The sequence below is a fragment of the Cyprinus carpio genome, chromosome B12 (genome assembly GCF_018340385.1).
Source record: "Cyprinus carpio isolate SPL01 chromosome B12, ASM1834038v1, whole genome shotgun sequence".
Taxonomy (NCBI): Eukaryota; Metazoa; Chordata; class Actinopteri; order Cypriniformes; family Cyprinidae; genus Cyprinus; species Cyprinus carpio.
Genome location: NC_056608.1, coordinates 17818381 through 17837064, shown reverse-complemented (window position 1 = coordinate 17837064; position 18684 = coordinate 17818381). Strand labels below are relative to the sequence as shown.

The 18684-nt window shown below is 34.9% G+C and overlaps 1 protein-coding gene across 11 annotated transcripts in view; it reads right to left on the bottom strand.

The window, feature by feature from the left end:
* Window positions 1-7017, bottom strand: part of LOC109084702 (RNA binding protein fox-1 homolog 3-like) — a 384371-nt gene extending 377354 nt beyond the window's left edge. For 4 of the 11 annotated variants that reach the window (XM_042735816.1, XM_042735815.1, XM_042735827.1 and 1 more), the window contains exon 1: window positions 6583-7001. The gene's annotated coding sequence lies outside the window, so the exon portion shown is untranslated. Of the gene's footprint in view, window positions 1-6582 lie in introns of all 11 variants that reach the window. The other 7 variants (XM_042735821.1, XM_042735825.1, XM_042735826.1 and 4 more) reach the window with 6 other exon arrangements.
* Window positions 7018-18684: the final 11667 nt, after the last annotated feature.

The following is an 18684-nucleotide window of genomic DNA, read 5'->3' as shown; positions in this document are numbered from 1 at the left end:
TTCCTTATGATATTGTATACTATATTCACCCCATTCCTCACTTCACAGCCGGCATTGTGAGGTTTTTTTGTATTTATTTATTTTTTTCTTTCAGTTGGGAGTCTCACAGATAGCACTAACATTATCCAGTCTAGGACCACACAATCTCTGTGAGTCTGACTATCAAAGCCTTTCCTTGGAGGGCATGGATTCGACTGCTATGGTCTTGGCAGTCGCATATGGAAATGTTGCCTAGCTGAATACTGAGGGATTACACTAGAGCTGTCATCAAAACACATCGCCAAAGGTTGTTGCTGCTGTTAGATGCATTTTTAAAGCTTTCATTTGAGCCTGGCTCCCTTTAAACTTTGACAATTTGATGGAAAAACAATGACTGATAATCTTGTAGATGACATGATTGGCCAGTTGAAATTTTTAAACACAAATGTGGGAAGCACAGATCGTTCTGTTAAAGCTACAGTGGTAGTCTAGTTCATTGAGAAAAAAATATTTGAAAAGAACTCACTTGTGCTTACCAAAGCTGCATTTATTTAGTCAAAAAATCTGTAATGTTCTAAAACATTATTACAATTTAAAATAACTATTCTAATTTAATATACTGTACTTTAAACTTCCATTTATTTCTGTGGTAGCAAAGCCCTCCACATGATCCTTCAGAAATCATTCTAATATGCTGATTTGGTGCTCAAGACACATTTCTTATTATCATCAATGTTGAAAACAGCTGTGCTGCTAAACATTTTTTATGGAAACCTTGACATTTTTGTTTCAGGATGCTTTGATAAATCATTTAAAAAAACAGAAGATATATAATGTAATATGTGATCAGTGCATGCAACCTTGCAGAATTAAAGCATTTCTTAAAAAAAAAAAAAGCTAAACTGCATCATCATTGCAGCTAATTAATACATATAAAAATATAAATCGATTTCCAAAAATGTTCCAATAAAATATGTCTGCAAATATTTGTAACAGGTGCTCAATGGTGTGAATGCTGTGAGTGACAGCACTTCCGGTGGCTTTCTAAACAGACAGATGATCAAACAGAAGGCCTTTAATGCAGCTCCTTCCAAAAATATGAGCATCATGACAAAATATGACAAGAAGATGATTCACTGTTTCCAGACCCACCGATCACTCTGAACTTCAAACATACTGTATAAATCTTGTATGCTATCTAATCTATGTTTTAGGAGAAAAAAAATAATAAAATGAAGCAATGCTCAGCTGACTGTAAGCATAGTGTCTGTTGTACGCAAACAGCCAGTGGACGTCTGTCATCGAATCGTCAACAAGATTACCAAACAAAACTCACAGTCTGTTATTATAAATTGAAAACATTTTTTTTTCAAACAAAACATATATAACATAACATAACATGACATATAACATAACATTACATGACAACGTAACGTAACGTAACGTAACGTAACGTAACGTAACATAACATAACATAACAACATATAACATAACATAACATAACATATAACATAACATAACATATAACATAACAACACATAACATAACATAACATAACATAACATAACATAACAACACATAACATAACATAACAACATAACATAAAACACAACACACTTTGGCACTTTTATTTAGCAAAACATATTCCTTAAGGGACCCATTGCACCCCATTTCAAAATCCTGTGATAAAAACAAGGCAAACAAATGTTGGTACACTGTCTTCATGTACTCTAACCTAACTAAAGGAGCGAGTGAGAGTAAGCTGGTGTGCACGGGTGGGTTGTAGCAGTAGTAGATCTGAGTGTGACAGATTTATCTCCTCTCGCTCAGGCTGGATGAGAGGGGCTCATAAATAAACAGGAAGACGGGAGAGAAAGCTCTCCATTGAACATAAACAAGTAGGTCCTTTAGTCCTGCATCAGTCACTCGCCAGGCAACTGTGACAGCGAGGGGTCCAAGGTGAGGTCAGGGTGGTTTCCTTTAACCCTGGACTAACGCCGCTCAACCACATTGAGCCAACACATCATTAGGTTTAGATTATGAACGAATATGGCTACGGCTCCAATTTGTCAATATGTGAATTCGATGACGACAGATAATCCGTATGTGCATTTTCACACTACTCGGGTGATTTATGCATCGTGTCGAAAGGAAGAGTTATGTTTGTCCTTCAGCATTCTCATTTATATAAGGTTATACAGTGCTGATATTATACCATAATATATATAAGCGTGAATGTACATGTTTTGTGTCTTCTATACTGAATGGCAGTGAAGGCAAACGGGAAAATAAAGGGGGAAAAAGAGGGTGTGCAATCAAGACATGACAGTCCGGACTTAAACCTACATTCCCATGGGAACACTATGGCCCTTTTACCACCTGTTTATCACCATACAGCAGAAGACAGGTTATAAAAAAGACTGAATAAATTGGATATGACAGATTAAATCCTGGTTATATGCACACAAAAAGTGCAAACAGAAAGCACACAGAAAATGCCCACACATAAAGAAAAAAAGCTTCTTTTTGATACCATATTAAGGGTGCTTGTTGAACAGGTTGAAAAAAAAAAAATCACATTTATTTTCTCTATAGGGAAATAGATTTTTTTGCAATAATGTACAAATCTTTCAAGGAAGACAACTGTGAGGATGTTAAGCGATGGTAAATACTTCAGAAGAAGTACACGTCAATATTTTTTAACAAACTTCTAATATATTGCACTTTTGTGCTTATGAGTTTAAGTCAAGTTTTTATATCGTACCATCATTGCTGATTTGATTGCATCATTTGCAGTGCTTTATGGGATATAGCTTAGTGCCTCATAAAAAAATATGCAGTCTTGTAGCTTTGTATTTGTCTGATTTTCCAAAACTTTTATCTTGGAATCAAATCATGTAATGTTGTGATTCATTTAGAGCTGGTTGTTTTGGTTTCAAGGTTTAAATCTCTTTCCTGAATTACTCCATACTGAAGAATTGCTTAAATCCCTGTGGAGAAAATAAATGAATATACTTTTGGAACCCAGGCAGCTGTAAAAAAAATATTGCTTGCCATGATTTTTCAATGAGCATTCTGTTCAATTCTGATTTTTTTTCCCACTGAGACTATGCCTATTTGTGGACCCCAGACAGACAAACGCCATTCTAGAGAAAAAATTGTCATATATATATATATATATATATATATATATATATATATATATATGTATGTATGTATATATATATATATGTATGTATAGCTTGGCAAAAACAGAATAAATAAATGCATAAATACAAAACATCCATATACATATCACTTTATATAATTAATTTATTTTTCGTAACTATGAGTCACTCTCCTGACAACTTAACTGTAACTTAACTGGTTTCCTGCCAAATATATAAGAACTGCCAGTCCAGTCCCCCAATTTGATAAAATGGACTCGATTTGGCACCATTTAGGATATTCTTTGTTTGCATAAAACTATCATAATTTCTTTTTAGATGGTCATACACAACTGCTATAATATCACTATTGATTGCATATAAATTATTTACCCGTCTAGCACTTCTTATGCGCTTTTCACTGAAGGCTGTAAGATCAATTTGAAAAGTAAAGAGCATACATTAAGTTACAGTTCCTTGAAAAGCGATACAGAGTCTTACTTTATGTCCTTCACACATTGCCTTTAGAATTGTCAAAGAAGCCTCATAGTTGCAATATAAACTTTGACAATGATGATAGTTTTTCCGGTTGTGCGGTGGCTTTTTATAGAGCTCAGGAAGAGTTCACCTAAAAGCCATCACAAGCATTACACAGATGCTAACTTCTATGTAGCTCATTCTTACAGGAGCATTCAACACAAAATCCTTCAACAAAAAAGCCAGAGTCTCATGCTGGGATGGAGTTAAGTAACATGCCAATTTTACGTTGAAATCAAGAAGCTTGGTAAAAAGCTCATTTCATGTTAGTGCTACGCTCTTTGCTTACATACGGATGAATGAAATCTGCATTCACAAGTTGTGAACCTTTCTGACCATGTGGTTCACACATCTCATACCATTTTTCATTTGACATGCGCCTCAGCAGGAAATTGTCATCATATCAAGAAACGGCACAGTAGTCAAGCTTAATGGTGAAATCACACAAGCGCATACACACCGGAGAGTGAGAAAAGGAGAGAAAAAAGGTGGAGAGCTCGATTAACTGCCAGAAGATGTTGGTTTCTATTAGATTGTCATAGTAGTTGTGCAGTAGTAGTAAAGAATTTTATTGCAATATCAAAACACAAAAAAAAAAATAAAACACAACCAACTTACCAGAATGACTAGAAGGATTTTAATGATTTGCACTATGCCACACTTTTCAAGGAAAAAATGTGTATTGCAGCTATTAATGTATTCAGTTTCAAAAATGTGCATTGCAGCTATTTTTGCATATTAAAAAAAAAAATAAAAAAAAAAAAAAAAAAATAAATAAAAATATAATAATATATATATATATATATATATATATATATATATATATATATATATATATATATATATATATATATATATTATACATATATGATTATTTTGATGTGTATTTGTTGAATTTATTTTTTGGAAAGAAAATATTAAATAAAATGGCAATATATTATTTGAACATCATAAAAATATTCTGATTAAAAAAATGTTTATTGCAGCTATTATTGCAATTATAAATATATTTATTTAACTTTTTTATTTTATTTATTTGTGGAAAGAAGGTTCTCAATAAAACCTATATTTTTCTTATATATTGCAAATATATATATACAGGAAATGTTAAATAATTGAAAATTACAAACATATTTTTCTAAAAACAAACTTTTTTATTTCTTTTTTGGAAAAATTTTTTATAATCTATATACATAATTTTTTTTCCTTATCTATTGCTGTAAATGAAAAAAATACTGGCAAGCATAGCAAAGCAAATGCCCTCTGTATGTACATGTGAAATGGATTTCTTGGTGGCTTTGATCTCTCATATGTGTAAGACAGTACACATCACAGCAAATATCCAGGCAGTGCAAAAACAGCATGAAATAGAAATGTAAAGAATAAATACACTGCACAACAGACAATCAACACTAAATGAGATTAGAATGTGTGCCTTTAAAAAAAAAAAAAAATATATATATATATATATATATATATATATATAAAAGTCTGAGTGTACAACTCTGTGTAGACTATGAAATTATGTACAGGATAACAGAGACAGCTTTAACATTGACTATGAATATACAATATGCTAAACTATTCAAGTGCAAAGTTCAGGTGTGTAGTGGAGAAATGCAATGTAACTACTAGCTATTACAGTATATTACTCAGTATTTAAACCGCCGATAAGACACTATTCTTCAGTCTGTCCTATGATGTCATTTGCAGAACAGTAGCTATACATTTACAGTTCTACATTGCATTTTATATTTTAAAAAGCCATCTGCAAATAAAATAGCATGTTAACATATCATATACAGTATATATATGCAGTCTATTGGTTAGCGTATGCCACCATTCACTATTTTCCAATGGAAAAAATATAGAAAAAAAAAAAAATAAAATCAAGCTAATATGTACTCCTACAACAACTACAACAAAAAAACTCCTAAAATCCATTTTAAAGGCTTCATTTTGTTTCCAGGCTGTTCACAGGCTAAGGGTAACACTGTGTTCTCGCTTTAGTTGTCAGCTATGCTACACTGCTTGAGCAAACCGTCACAAGCAAGTCGAATGTGACACGCTGTTCTCTGTCTCACTGTCTGTATCTCTTTCTCTCTCACTCTCTGGCCGGTCATCCGAAGAGGAGGCAAACCTCACACTTTCTTCTCGTCCAGCACTCCACAACACACACACAAAAAAAAATCTACACTGCAACACACAGTAAAGGCTAATGCGTGTCACTGCACACCCAAATGATAAAACAAAGAATGCACAGTTACACAAAAGGAGTTATATAATAAATAAACACAATATATTATTATTTTAAATTCCTTTCTATATTTAGCTGTTAAATGTGTGACAAAGAATCCTTAAAACTAAAGATAGAAGACATACTTTTCAAAAGGTACAAAAAAGAATCTAAAGTATTTAAAGTAAACAACAGCACCATTTCATATACACACTATCCAACTGAATTAAAATGAAGATATGGATGACACTCTTTAAGATGATGTCTTTTTATTTTTGACTCCTTGCCTCCTCATATAACAGCAAGAATCTGAGGTACACCGTGACAGATAAGTGCCCCGTTTTAGAAATAAATAAAGAGCGAGGTGTACTTTTGAATAACGCATGTGAGAAAATGCAGTTCTGGATGCGTTAAGTGCCACTTAAATTCACGAAGCGCCGCAATTGCCGGAGGATATTTGTTTCATCAAAATGAAACCAATCATTCAGTGCGAGTCTAAACAACCAATCTGATTCAAGCGCACAGAATAAAGAGTTTTAGCAAAGGTTAAAAAGCAGCGGCTGATGATACACCTGTCTTTATTCAAATACAACAATTAAAGAGTTTGTATGCTGTTTGCATGTAGGCGTGAGTGTGTGCCGGTGTGGAAGTGTGGAAGTGAAAGTAAGAGACTCGTGTACTCACTGTTTGAGCTGTCAGGTCACTCAGGTCTGGTGCTGTATCACAGGCTCATCTTTTCACTGTTTATCCCACCACAGGACAGACAGAAAGAGAGAGAGAGAGAGTGAGTGAGAGAGAGAGATGATGGGGGGGGTGGTATTTCCTTTTCTCCTGCTCTGTTCACACAAGTACAACTGAAAAGAGAGGGAGGGGAAAAAGAGAGAGAGAAAGTAGGATGGTTTTCGATGCGATCTGGTTGGCGGTCCTGCTACAAAGCGAGCGTCAGATTCAGTAGAGCTGCTTCTTTGGCGTGCCGTGCGTGTCTTCACACATAGCCGAGAGCCCGGTGCGGTCAACCACACGCGTCTGTGGTGTGTGTATGTGTGTTTACGTTCACACAAGCAGTGGGGGTGTGTGTGTGTGTGTGTTGGGGAGGGTGCTTGGGCTTTCACTCACTGGCTGCGCCTTACACTGTAAGAACACATCAGAGATAGAGAGAGAGAGAGAGAGATGAGGGTGGGAGGGACGGATGGGGAGGAAGGAGGAGGAGGAGAGACAGAACGCGGAGGTGGAGAGGATGCACTGACAGTTTCACGCGAGCCCTTCTTGGAAGGCTCCGACCGCTAACGCAGGCTGACAAGTACTGAACGATAGAGACGAGAGACAGCTATAGCCCTCTATTCTTTTCCGCCATCGCTCTCTCAATCTCTAATCCGCACTAAATTTATACCATTTCTCTGACACAATACATACAGGCTTATGCACATTCAGCAATCATATATTTTGCCTGCTTGCAGTTAAACTTGATTACCAAATACACTTGATATTTGATTTAAACCATGCAATTTCCACATTTGAATTGGCCTGGAAATCTAGGTTTAAAAACAATAAAAGAGTATCAGGGGAAGGTAGGAGATCACACACATATATTTTGGGAATGTCTGAAAATATCTACGTACATTTTGGCAAGGGGTGAAGGTTGAGAATGAGATTATGAAAATTCTGCATATACAGTAGACTTGAATTTACTCCCCTGTTTGTCTTGCACGAAGGGATACCCCAGGATTTATGTAGTCAAAACCAGAGATATATACTGCATATACTCTTATTAAGTTCAATAAAAACCATAACAATTAAATGGATGAAGCCACACCCTCCAAAAATGGCCCAGTGGATAGAAAATCTTGAATCTATTTATAGAATGGAATATGACTGCACAACTTCAACTGAAACTGGACATTTTTATATAAAGGTGGAGACCTGTTACTATGTATCTGGATGCATTGAAAATGAGTGATCAGTAAGGTACCTTGATTTTTTCCCTGTTGTATTATTTGACAATGTTGTATGTGTCTTCTTTCTATTCTTCTTACTTATTTCTATTATTATTTCTCTTTATCTTTGAGTCACTGCTGCTGTCAAGGAATGTTTAGTTCATTGTTTGTAATTTGCTTTAATGTAAAAAAAAAAAAAAAAAAAAATCTATTCTGGGAGACATCTTTAACTGATTAAGGATATAAAGTGTGGAAACTCAATGGCAGCCCTGTGGGCCCCTGAGCGCTCAATGCTGTCAGGGTAGACTACACTCCAATGATTTCAATTAAAAGCTAAATTAGCCATTTGAACTCTGATCTTAGCACTGTGATGTAATTCATGACTTGCTATCAGAGAACGCGTCCCATCAATTACACCTGGTACTACTTCACCTCATCATTAATGCTTCAGCGTTAATGTCATCAGTAAAATCAATGCAGCTGTTATTGCTGTGTTAATTGCTGGCCATCATATCACCAACATACATAAGATGAAAAATTATTACCATTTTAAATAATTATTTTCTATTTCAATATATTTTAAGATTTAAAGGGGTCATATTCTGCGATTTCAAATTTTCCTTTTTCTTTGGAGTGTTACAAGCTCTTGGTGAATAAAGAAGATCTGTAAAGTTGCAAAGACTAAAGTCTCAAATCCAAAGAGATATTCTTTATAAAAGTTGAGACTCTTCCACGCCCCCCTGAAACGGCTCGTTCTAACACGCCCCCACATACCCACCTCAGCACATTCAAACAGGACGGAAAGGCACGCTCCTTCGTAGAATCCACCTCAAGCCACCCACCTCTGCTCATTCAAGCTGGACGGGGCTCACTTTAGACCTTTAGGGGGGTGTCGCTGTTTCATTGAGAAAGTGAAACTACTTTGTTTTTGGCTTCCAAAAGAAGACACGACTAGAAATCATGTTTATATCATGTTTATGATGGGTTTTATGTTTATGTCTCGTCGCGTCAGCCGGACATCACAATATGTTAAGAGGCGTAACATTTCCGTCACACGCTTGAGGCATTCAGCCAATCACAACGTGCTGGATAGCTGGACAATCACAGCACACCTCGCTTTTCAGAGCGATGACCCATATAAAAATTAAAGCGTTTCAGAAGGCGGTGCATAGAGCAGAAACAATAATGTACAGTATGTGGAAAATAATGTGTTTTTTGAACCTTAAACCATATAAACACATTTCATTACACCACATACACAAAGTAATGTTCTTTTTAGCAGCATCATATGACCCCTTTAATTTATTTCTATGTCGGCAAAGATGAATTTTCAGCAGTCAGTACTCCAATCTTCGGTGTCACATAATCATTCAAAAATCATTCTAATATACCAATTTGATGCACAAAAAAAACATTTCTTCTTCTTCTTCTTCTTCTTCTTCTTATTATTATTAATGTGGAAAACAGCTGTGCTGCTCTATATTTTTTGCAGAAACGGTGATACATTTTTTTCAGGATTTTTTACTTTTTGTAATTTTTTTTATTTAATGCATTTAAAATAAATCTTACTGACCCCTAACTTATAATGGATAATAATATATCCACTTTAAAATATTTTTAAATATCTATATCATTTATTAAAAAACGGCCCATGCATGACATGGGTGGGGAACCTATTTGAAAAACAGTCGTTATTTTAAATCATTATCAAAAATTAATTGCATTTTTGTTTTAATTAGCTCTTGTTGAGCAGCTCACACAGATTTTCAATACAGCTAGAAGTTTTAGATGGACAAAAACGCCTCAAAATTTGTTTTTAAAAGTAAAGCAACACTTTTACTACCTAGCATACATTTGCATAAAAAATAAACAGCACCAGATGCAAGAAAGCAACTGAACGTTCTTCAATTAAAAAAAAAAAAAAAAAAAAAAAAAATCTAGGAGCAGTCAGGCCCACACATACACACTATAAAGCCCCAGTGTTTTCACTCATCCACAGTGCGGATTCCCAGCAGTCACTAATCATATCCTGTTAACGCTGTGGGCCTGAAATGTATCCCAAAGCAGCGGCCTGCTCAACGTGCCACTAAACTGGGATTTCCCCACTCACGGCTGCCCTTCTCTCAGCCCCATCACCGGCACTCAGCACCTCCATTAACAGGTTCACACAGGTGCCCTCTGCTTCCACCGTACCGCTACACAAAGAATAACAATAGCCGACATTATAGAGAGAATAATGGCATTAATAGCAGACTGCAGCCTCTCTCTTTGCTAATTGGCTTGTCTGCTAGCAGCCTCCACTCCAAGGGTCATGGGATTTTGTGGGTGGCATCTGTAAATAGCTAATCAGCTCCCCAGGCGCTCGCTACACTTCAGAAAGTATTTCTTTCGAATTCGTAATAATAACGGGAGGAGGACTGTCGGGGAGGGGGCTGGGGGGGGACTGTGCAGGGGGGGGGTTGTTGGATAACGACGTATGGCTAAGATAACTGCCAGAGACAACAGAGGCGAAAAATAAATAATGAAGCGCCGATTGTTATTCCTGCGCAGCCAACAGAAGCTGTTTGAAGTGCAGACTCGCCTTTATCTTGTCACACTGGAAGAAGAAGAAAAAACATTGCCAGCCCAGACGCAATAAAGATGTCTTTGACGCTTTTGGAGAATGACTAACAAGATTTGAGGTGTGAGGGGGGTGAAGTGGGGTAAACTAACATGGCTGCTGAAAACGTAAGGGAATGCAGCGATGAGGTATGCAGAAGTGATACGTAAGACACTTACGGTTCCTAATAATGTCAATCTGCCGATACAAGAGGAAGGGACAGGCAGCTCTCAGCTGAGCTGATGTTGTAAGGGGAAAAATCAGAAAGAGACGGATGGAGATGTTATGATTGTGTATAATGGCTGTAAGGATGTGATTCGTAAGGGTTCAAAGTGAACAGCATTTATGGTGTAAGACAATGTTGATTACCACCAGAGTTATTAAAATAAAATAAAATGATGAACTGAATTTTATTTCTGAAAAAATAAAATAAAATGATGAACCTATAATAAAATAAAACATAAAATAAACTTTACCTTATTTTAATTCAGTTAGTTTCCGAGGTGACAATTCTCCTTTTAGTTTAATTTGATGTACTAAAACAATTATATAGACATATTCAAAAAACAAAAAACAATAAATGGAAACATTTATCCCAAAACATCAATTAAAATGAAAACAGTATTTTTCAATATTTTATATTTTTCAATATAAAAATTGAAAGAAAAAAAAGCTAAATATTATTAAAAGTCCTAGAAATATTTAAATGATACAAAAAATTAACAGATTTTAATTTTCCATACAAATGAAGCAAAATTAAATTTTGCTCCTACTTTTCTTGAATAAGAAAAGACAAAAATCTGAGATAAAGTAAGGAACTTATGAAAAAGAGAATGGGGCCAATTTGTAAACATTAAAATCCACGTAATTTGAAGTATATAGCAAAAAAAAAAAAAAAAAATCACATTTGCTGAATCAAAAAAAAAAAACTTTGTTTAATTAAATTTTACAATTTTGTTGCAATGACAATGCAACACAATCAACTACATTAAATAATAAAGTGAGCAACTTAATAGTTTAAATAACACAAGTTTTAACAAGAATAATTTAAAAGTGATTTTATTATATATTATTTATTATATAATATTTATTAATAATATTAATACTATTAATTATATAAGCTTCACATTTCTGCATTTAAATGCTCCAAAAACTGGCCCCAAATACTGTTAACTGAGCTTCGTTTGTATTAAACCCACTTTATTTCTTTAACAGAATGTTGACTATCTTTCTGGAATGAAAATACTGCTGAATATGCCCAAAAATCCTCCTTAAAATTCACAATCCAGTTATCATGAGGTTATACCAATTTTTAGACTCCTAGGGCTGCTGTCTTTCTCTGTTCCATCCTCACTTTTGACAAGTGTGTGTGTGTGACTCACAACCAGTCACCTCCTCAAACTGATCGCTCTACGGCTCTATGCTTCCCTGAACACCACCACATTATACTGCTACAACGCTCTCACAATCACTGCAATTAAGCCTGGGCGAATCACACCATGCCACCGCAGCTCAGAGCTCCAGCACACAGACAGTTCAGTGGCCAATGACATTATACACGACTGAGAATGGGTTACAACATTGTACAAAACATTATCACTTCTCTGTAAATGTCTTGTGATGTTTTGATGGTAGCTTGAAGTGATATACTGATGTAGGTTCTGATCAATTACAAATTATCTTGCCATTACAAAAAACTAGAAATTAAAGAAATAAAGAAACAAAAATATTTAATTGCCCATGTTTTAATTGAATTATTTATTTAAATGTTTCTATTAAATAATAAATCTGGAACCAGGCCTTAGAAATTTATCTAGAATTAAAATAAATTTATATATCTAGATATATATATATATTATATATATATATAATATATATAATATATTATATATATATATATATATAAATATAGATAATATATATATATATATATATATATATATATATATATATATATATATATATATATATATATATATAATATATATATCTATATATATATATATATATATAATATATATAAATATGCTTTACTTTAAGATGTTGCAGTGAAACCAGAGGAAAACTTCCATGGAGTTCTTCCTGTGCACAAAAATATGTAACTTCTTTTTAAATTTTGTAAATGTAAATGATTCAGTTCATGAAATCTTTGACTGCACGCTTCTCTGAGCCACTGGAGACACTTTTGAAAGTCAAGAGGAGACATGTGATTTCTCCATTTGCTTTTAACTGAATCTCATTGTTAGGATAAACAACTGCCACTAGTTACCACAAGAATCACATCAGCACTTCAAAGACATGTCAAGTAACTAATCTCTGAACATTTTCAACAGTCTGATTCTTAAATATGTTTCTCTTACAGGGAATCTGTAATCTTAATGGCAGAAAACAGAGCTAAAACATCCTAATCCTTTGAGGCTAACAGTAAAACAGCAATAGGAAATCATTTAGAGGCAGAAGTTGGGAAAAAAACAGTGTTTACTCTGCACACATTTGTTACAGAAGTGTTGCTGCTGCGCTTCCACAAACTAAATCTCAGTTACACCAATTACACACCGCACCACAAAAGACACTTTGTGACCCCACTGAAATTTGAGCAATCTCTTTTGTAAATGCCCTCTGTGCAATGTGCATTTTCCCTGTTCTGCTTAATAATCTTTAACTGGCTTCACACTAAATCAGCAGAGGTGTGTGTTTGCATGTGTGCCACTGCACGACTGTGTGTGCGTCTTGTCCCGTGACCCAGAGGCAGTGTACAGCGAGAGGTCCTCTTGCCCTGATGCAGAGAGAGATGCTCCAGCGTGGAGGCCCTGATAATATCAGGATAACAAGAGCTAATTAAATTTGGTGTGATCGCTGGAGAGTGAATTATTTATTGAGAGAGCCCGAAATGCTATTTAACTCACAGCAGCTCGAATTTACTTTTCGCTTCAAGTCCGGCCCATCTCTTAACTTTTCTACAAAAGGTGCATGGTGATCTGCACAAAATAAATCATTAATAAAGCATGGAAACTCTTCTCCGGCTGTTAATTATCTTCCCGAGATCCGAAAGCGCTTTTTGGGAAGAGAACGGTTTCTGGCATAAAAACATGTTTTAATATCACTGCCCCCATTTGTCAGGTCACCGCATAGTCATGTGTCTAATTAATGTAGATAATTTGAGATAAACAAGTTGTAATTAATCAGTGACACTAGGTTGCGAGCATGTAAATTAGTATAATTTTTTTCCACATCAAATCAAATTAAAGCATCAGCTCTGCGCTACATGGATACTTCAGAACCATTATTTACCTGTAATATTTATGTCAGGCAATATGGGGGCATTTCACCTCACATTGGTATGAGTAGGTAATGTTCTCGCCCCAAAGATTAAGACCATCAATCTGTCAAGGACAATGAAAGCCTTTATTACTTCCTTAATTATATTCAAAGGATAATTTCATCAATGACCTGTGCAGCTTATTGATGAAGCAGGGTGGTCTAAATCCCTATAAGCACACTGCAGGTGCATTGTTGGAAAAAGTTGGCCTTGGTGGGGGCGCAGGAAACCTCCCCTCTCCCCGCATTATCACAGTACGCGGCTCTAATGAATACAAAGTGAACAGCACATCAGCTAGGATAAGAGCTCTTCTGTCCAGATTAATGAAATCTATTTTACACAAAGGGTCATTAGGATTTAAAGAAGAGGTTTGGAGAGCTCTTATTGGAGTTGGTGTGAGATGAAGATGTTTCAGTGTTAAGAAAATGTTGTCACAGACAAGGTCAAAACTGACATTTTAAATATTCAATTTTGCAAGCAGGAAATTTTATTTAATTGTAAATTCATGCCATGTCAGTATCAAAGGCTACATTCATTGCAAACTTAAAAATAAAAAGATTTTAAATAGGCTTAATAGTTCAATGAATTGTATTCAATAATTTAACAATTTTATTTTTACAAAAAAAAAAAAAAAATACAAATAGGTAAATAAAAATAATTATATAAAATCTATTTTATATTATTTTGTTAAAAAAAATTTAATTAATGCAATTTCAGTGTAAAAATGTTTCCTAGTATCATGTAAGGCAGGGCAATAAATGTTTTACAGTAAAGTAAGACTTACCAAAAAAAAAAAAAAAATCACAAAGACTTACAGCACTTGGTTTTCCCAGGTGGCACACAGGAAATATCATTATCATTCAAACGCTATATAATAGTCTTGTGGCATTGATGCAGGCCTAACCCATCCATTGTGAAGTTAAATAATCACTACTTCATAGTCTTAGCTCATACAAAGCATTTCTAAGACATTCAACCTTCAGCCTGCAATTTATTTACAGTATAAGTGCTGTTTTCCTGTAATACTTTTTGCTAGATGAATGAAGCCTAGACAAGGCTTTGGGGGTGGAATCTGCTATCTTAATTTGACATGGATGGATGTTTTCTTTTTATTTCTGAAAATTACTCGGTGTTCAAACCATTTAGATGGTAAGCAGTGTATTTTACCATTTTAAAGTCTGCATAGATTCACTTGAATCACAATAATAAATGCATAAGATGCACTGATACTGATTCATTAATGTCATCAAGTTATTTGAAGTGTTAATTAAGACTCTCAGATTTCAGAAGTCACAGAACACAAGTCAAGAGGAAGAAATCAAGTCACACTATTAGTACATAATAATTGTCCAATTAACTAAAATCCCTCAATTTGAATGTATAACAAACAATTCTGAGATGACATTAAAGCCCTAATGAAGTCATTTTACAAAATATGTGCCAATCAAAGCCCTTCATACATGTTTGAAAAAAATAAATAAAATTACTTTAATAATGTCTGATGCCACCTTTTACTAAGGTATGTACTAATATGGACATCTTTATAAAATATTTGCCATAATTATAGTCAAACATGTTCATTTATTAAATCAACATTTGTCATTTCTTATTATTTAAAAAAAAAAAGTAAAAATGTTTCATATGAATTCTAACAATACAATTCAGTCCAGAGTTGAATCACTGTTAAAAATTAATTTCTCAACAGCCATCAACACACAGAAATGACTGGAAATTACTGTTTTAAATCTTTAAACAAGTCAATCAAATGAAGATTAATATGAAGAAATATTTTCTGGGGGAACTTGCGAAAGATAGTCACTATTGTTTTGTTTTTTTTACTCTTAAAAGAAAAAAACATAGTTAAAAATTACTGTTCATTAAATGAAGAAATTGTTCTAGAAATTGTTGGAAGTTTATAAATCTATTGACCGCACTACTGACGAACATCCTAAAGAACAAAATTATGTGTAACAGGTAAAAGGTGGTCAGGTACAATTTAAATTCTGGAAACAACAACTTATTTACAGCATACAGATTCCGAAAAGGCATTTATTTATGGCACACATATAATTTTAATACTAAAGACATTTCCCCTTTGCCTCTCCACCACATCTAAACCACTCCGAAGATGTTTGAGATGACTAAGTTTAGCAAGGTTGGGGAGTTAATGCAGAACTGAACCTTCATGAGGAAAGTCTGTGGGCAATCAGTAGACAGAACATTTGATGTGAAAGGCATTAAGATTCTGTGCAATTTGCATAATGCCTTTAGGTCCACCATAGACATTAATTACATTGATAATGCATTCATTTTTCACTTTGCATACCACTCCAGTCGTTAAGCACTTCCCTGTCTTCCTCAAAGGTCAGTTTTAATCACCAACTATGCTAAAACAGATGTTTTATTACAGTCCCTCATTATGCTTTGTTCAAATTAGGGTATATGATCACTGAGAACTCATTCAGCTCTGCCCGGCCCATCTCATAACCTTGACTGAAGGATGTTCTCACCTGTCAACCTGGAATGTCTCAGCTTTTGTATTTTTTTTTTAGTATGTACTAGAATAGTAGCACATAGGAGTGTTTCGCGTAAAGCTCTGCAGTAAGCATGCTTCGGTTTATCAATGTTTCATTTTCTCACACACACATTGTGTAATAACTGAGCCGCTTTCACAAACAAGTGTGCAATTGCAAAATCTTAAATCGAATTAAACTGAAATAAATTAAAAGTCCACCACAGTCTCTTAGCTTAATGAAAAGAACAACAGGTTGCTAAATATTATATGACTTTTGCAATTATTTAGTGATGCTCCAAATCGGTTCGGTTTCTCTGTCCGGAAGGTATCGTTGCGGTACACAACAGGGTTACCGAAGGCGACAACTTCTGTCTAACTACATCAAAAGTACGAATGTGCTAAAAGTGCTTTCCTGTAATGTCTATTTCACATGAGGATGGTGTGACAAAGAGAGTTGGTCCAAAATTGCACCACCAGTCATTTTCATTAACAACATCGTTTTAATTAAACATTGATTACCTGCTAATTAGTCTAATGATCGTCCCCAGATGAGGGAGACCAGGTACAGAAAGTGACAGAGGAGAAAAATGAAGGATCTGAAGCAAATGAAAATTGTATTTGAGATCCCTGAGGGCTCACTGTTTTGTGATTATTTTTGCTTTTATAAATGAGGCCTTCACCATGCATTTCTCTAATTTATGTTTGTCTGATGGCTCCCATATGACTGATGCATAGAAGATTGAGTATGTGCACATTTTCATCAAATTTGGGGAATTTCCTGCCACTGGAAAGCGATAAATAAATTCCAAAAAAAGTCTGTGTCTGGCACACATGCAAATTAATCTCCATTGTGATAACAGAGAAATGTGGTAGTTGGGGCAAAGCTATTTTGCAGCTCGTAATAGCTCTGCATCGAACATCCTGCAGCAGAAATCTCGAAACCAGACCTCTGGATTTATCAGGTACATCCTCCATCTCCTCGGCACAATCACGCATCTTCATCACTCCAGACGACGGTTCACATCATTGTGTGCACATGGCAATAACAGCGCGAGAGAAGGTGAAAACCCCAGCCGATCCTCATTTCTCATTCTGTCTCGTTCACCTGTACCTATTTATCAGCAAACTGACAACAACGCTTTCAAAGTTGCGTAAATAGTGAGAGAAACTCTGTGGCGTGCGTCCCTATAAGCGCAGCCTAAACCGTGGCTTGCATCTGCTGTCGTGCACGGTGTGGGATTCGCTCATAAATAAAATAAATAAATAAGCCGGCGGATGAATAAATAAATGTTTTTGCGAAAGCCCCGTGATGAATAATGAATGTGTCATTCTTCGCTCCATTATTCTTGTTTGCTTTGATACAGGCTTTCTTCTTTCTCAGTCACAAGAATATTTCATCGCATCAAATACCCCTCCAGTGCTGACTGTCAGCATTAATGCACAAGTGTATGATTTAAATGTTTTATACTGTCTTTGTTCTCCACCATGGCTGATTCATTAGATAACCCACAACTGCCAGACCTTAAAGACGCAGTTCAAATGAAAAGCATAAAAAGGAGAACTGCAGAGCGACGAAACGGTGGCTTGATTACAGCAAACTGAGCTACTGATATTGACAGGGGTGATCTGGAAAGCGAAGGAGAAACAGTATACAATCTTCACCAATATTATAAGGATTGTTCACCAACAACAACAACAAAAAAATTTATGCTGGCCACTTTTGTACGTGCAATGAAAAGGTGCCTCAAGCTTTTAAGCTTAAAAATAGAGTGCCTTTCTGCGAGAAAAAAAAAAAAAAACTAAAATTTAAATTGTTATTCACTGAAAATCTTAACATCGACCCTAGTTCTGCTTAGCACATTCAGTAAGCATTTCATTAAAGAAGTAATGATATTTGATTCATGAATGAATGATTCTTTTGAATCAACTCTTTTCAATGAATCAATTAAGACATAAATTCAAAAGTATTAATTCACAAATTAGACAATGCCAGCTCTCAAGTTCAATCCACTGACTTAAAGATTCAGTCACAATGGTTAAAAACTCTCCTGAAGAGAAAAATTATCAGAGAAAAAGGACTTGGACTTCTGACACAAATTTATCATATGGATCTGGAATGCCAATGGGAAACAACATAAAATCACCTGTTTTCATTAATATTATATGGATAGTTCACCTAAAAATCTAAATTGTCATCATTAACACACCCTAACAACATTTCAAATCTGTATGACTTATTTTTTCTATGTAACGCAAAAAGAGACATTTTGATTAGCATGCTGGTCACTTTCGTGCATGCAATTACCATGAAAGGGGCCTGAAGCTTTTTAGCTTCAAAATGGATGCAAATGCAAATGCCATAACATAGGCTTCCTATGAGAAAAAGACTGACTTTTAAATTGTTATTCATGAGTTCATA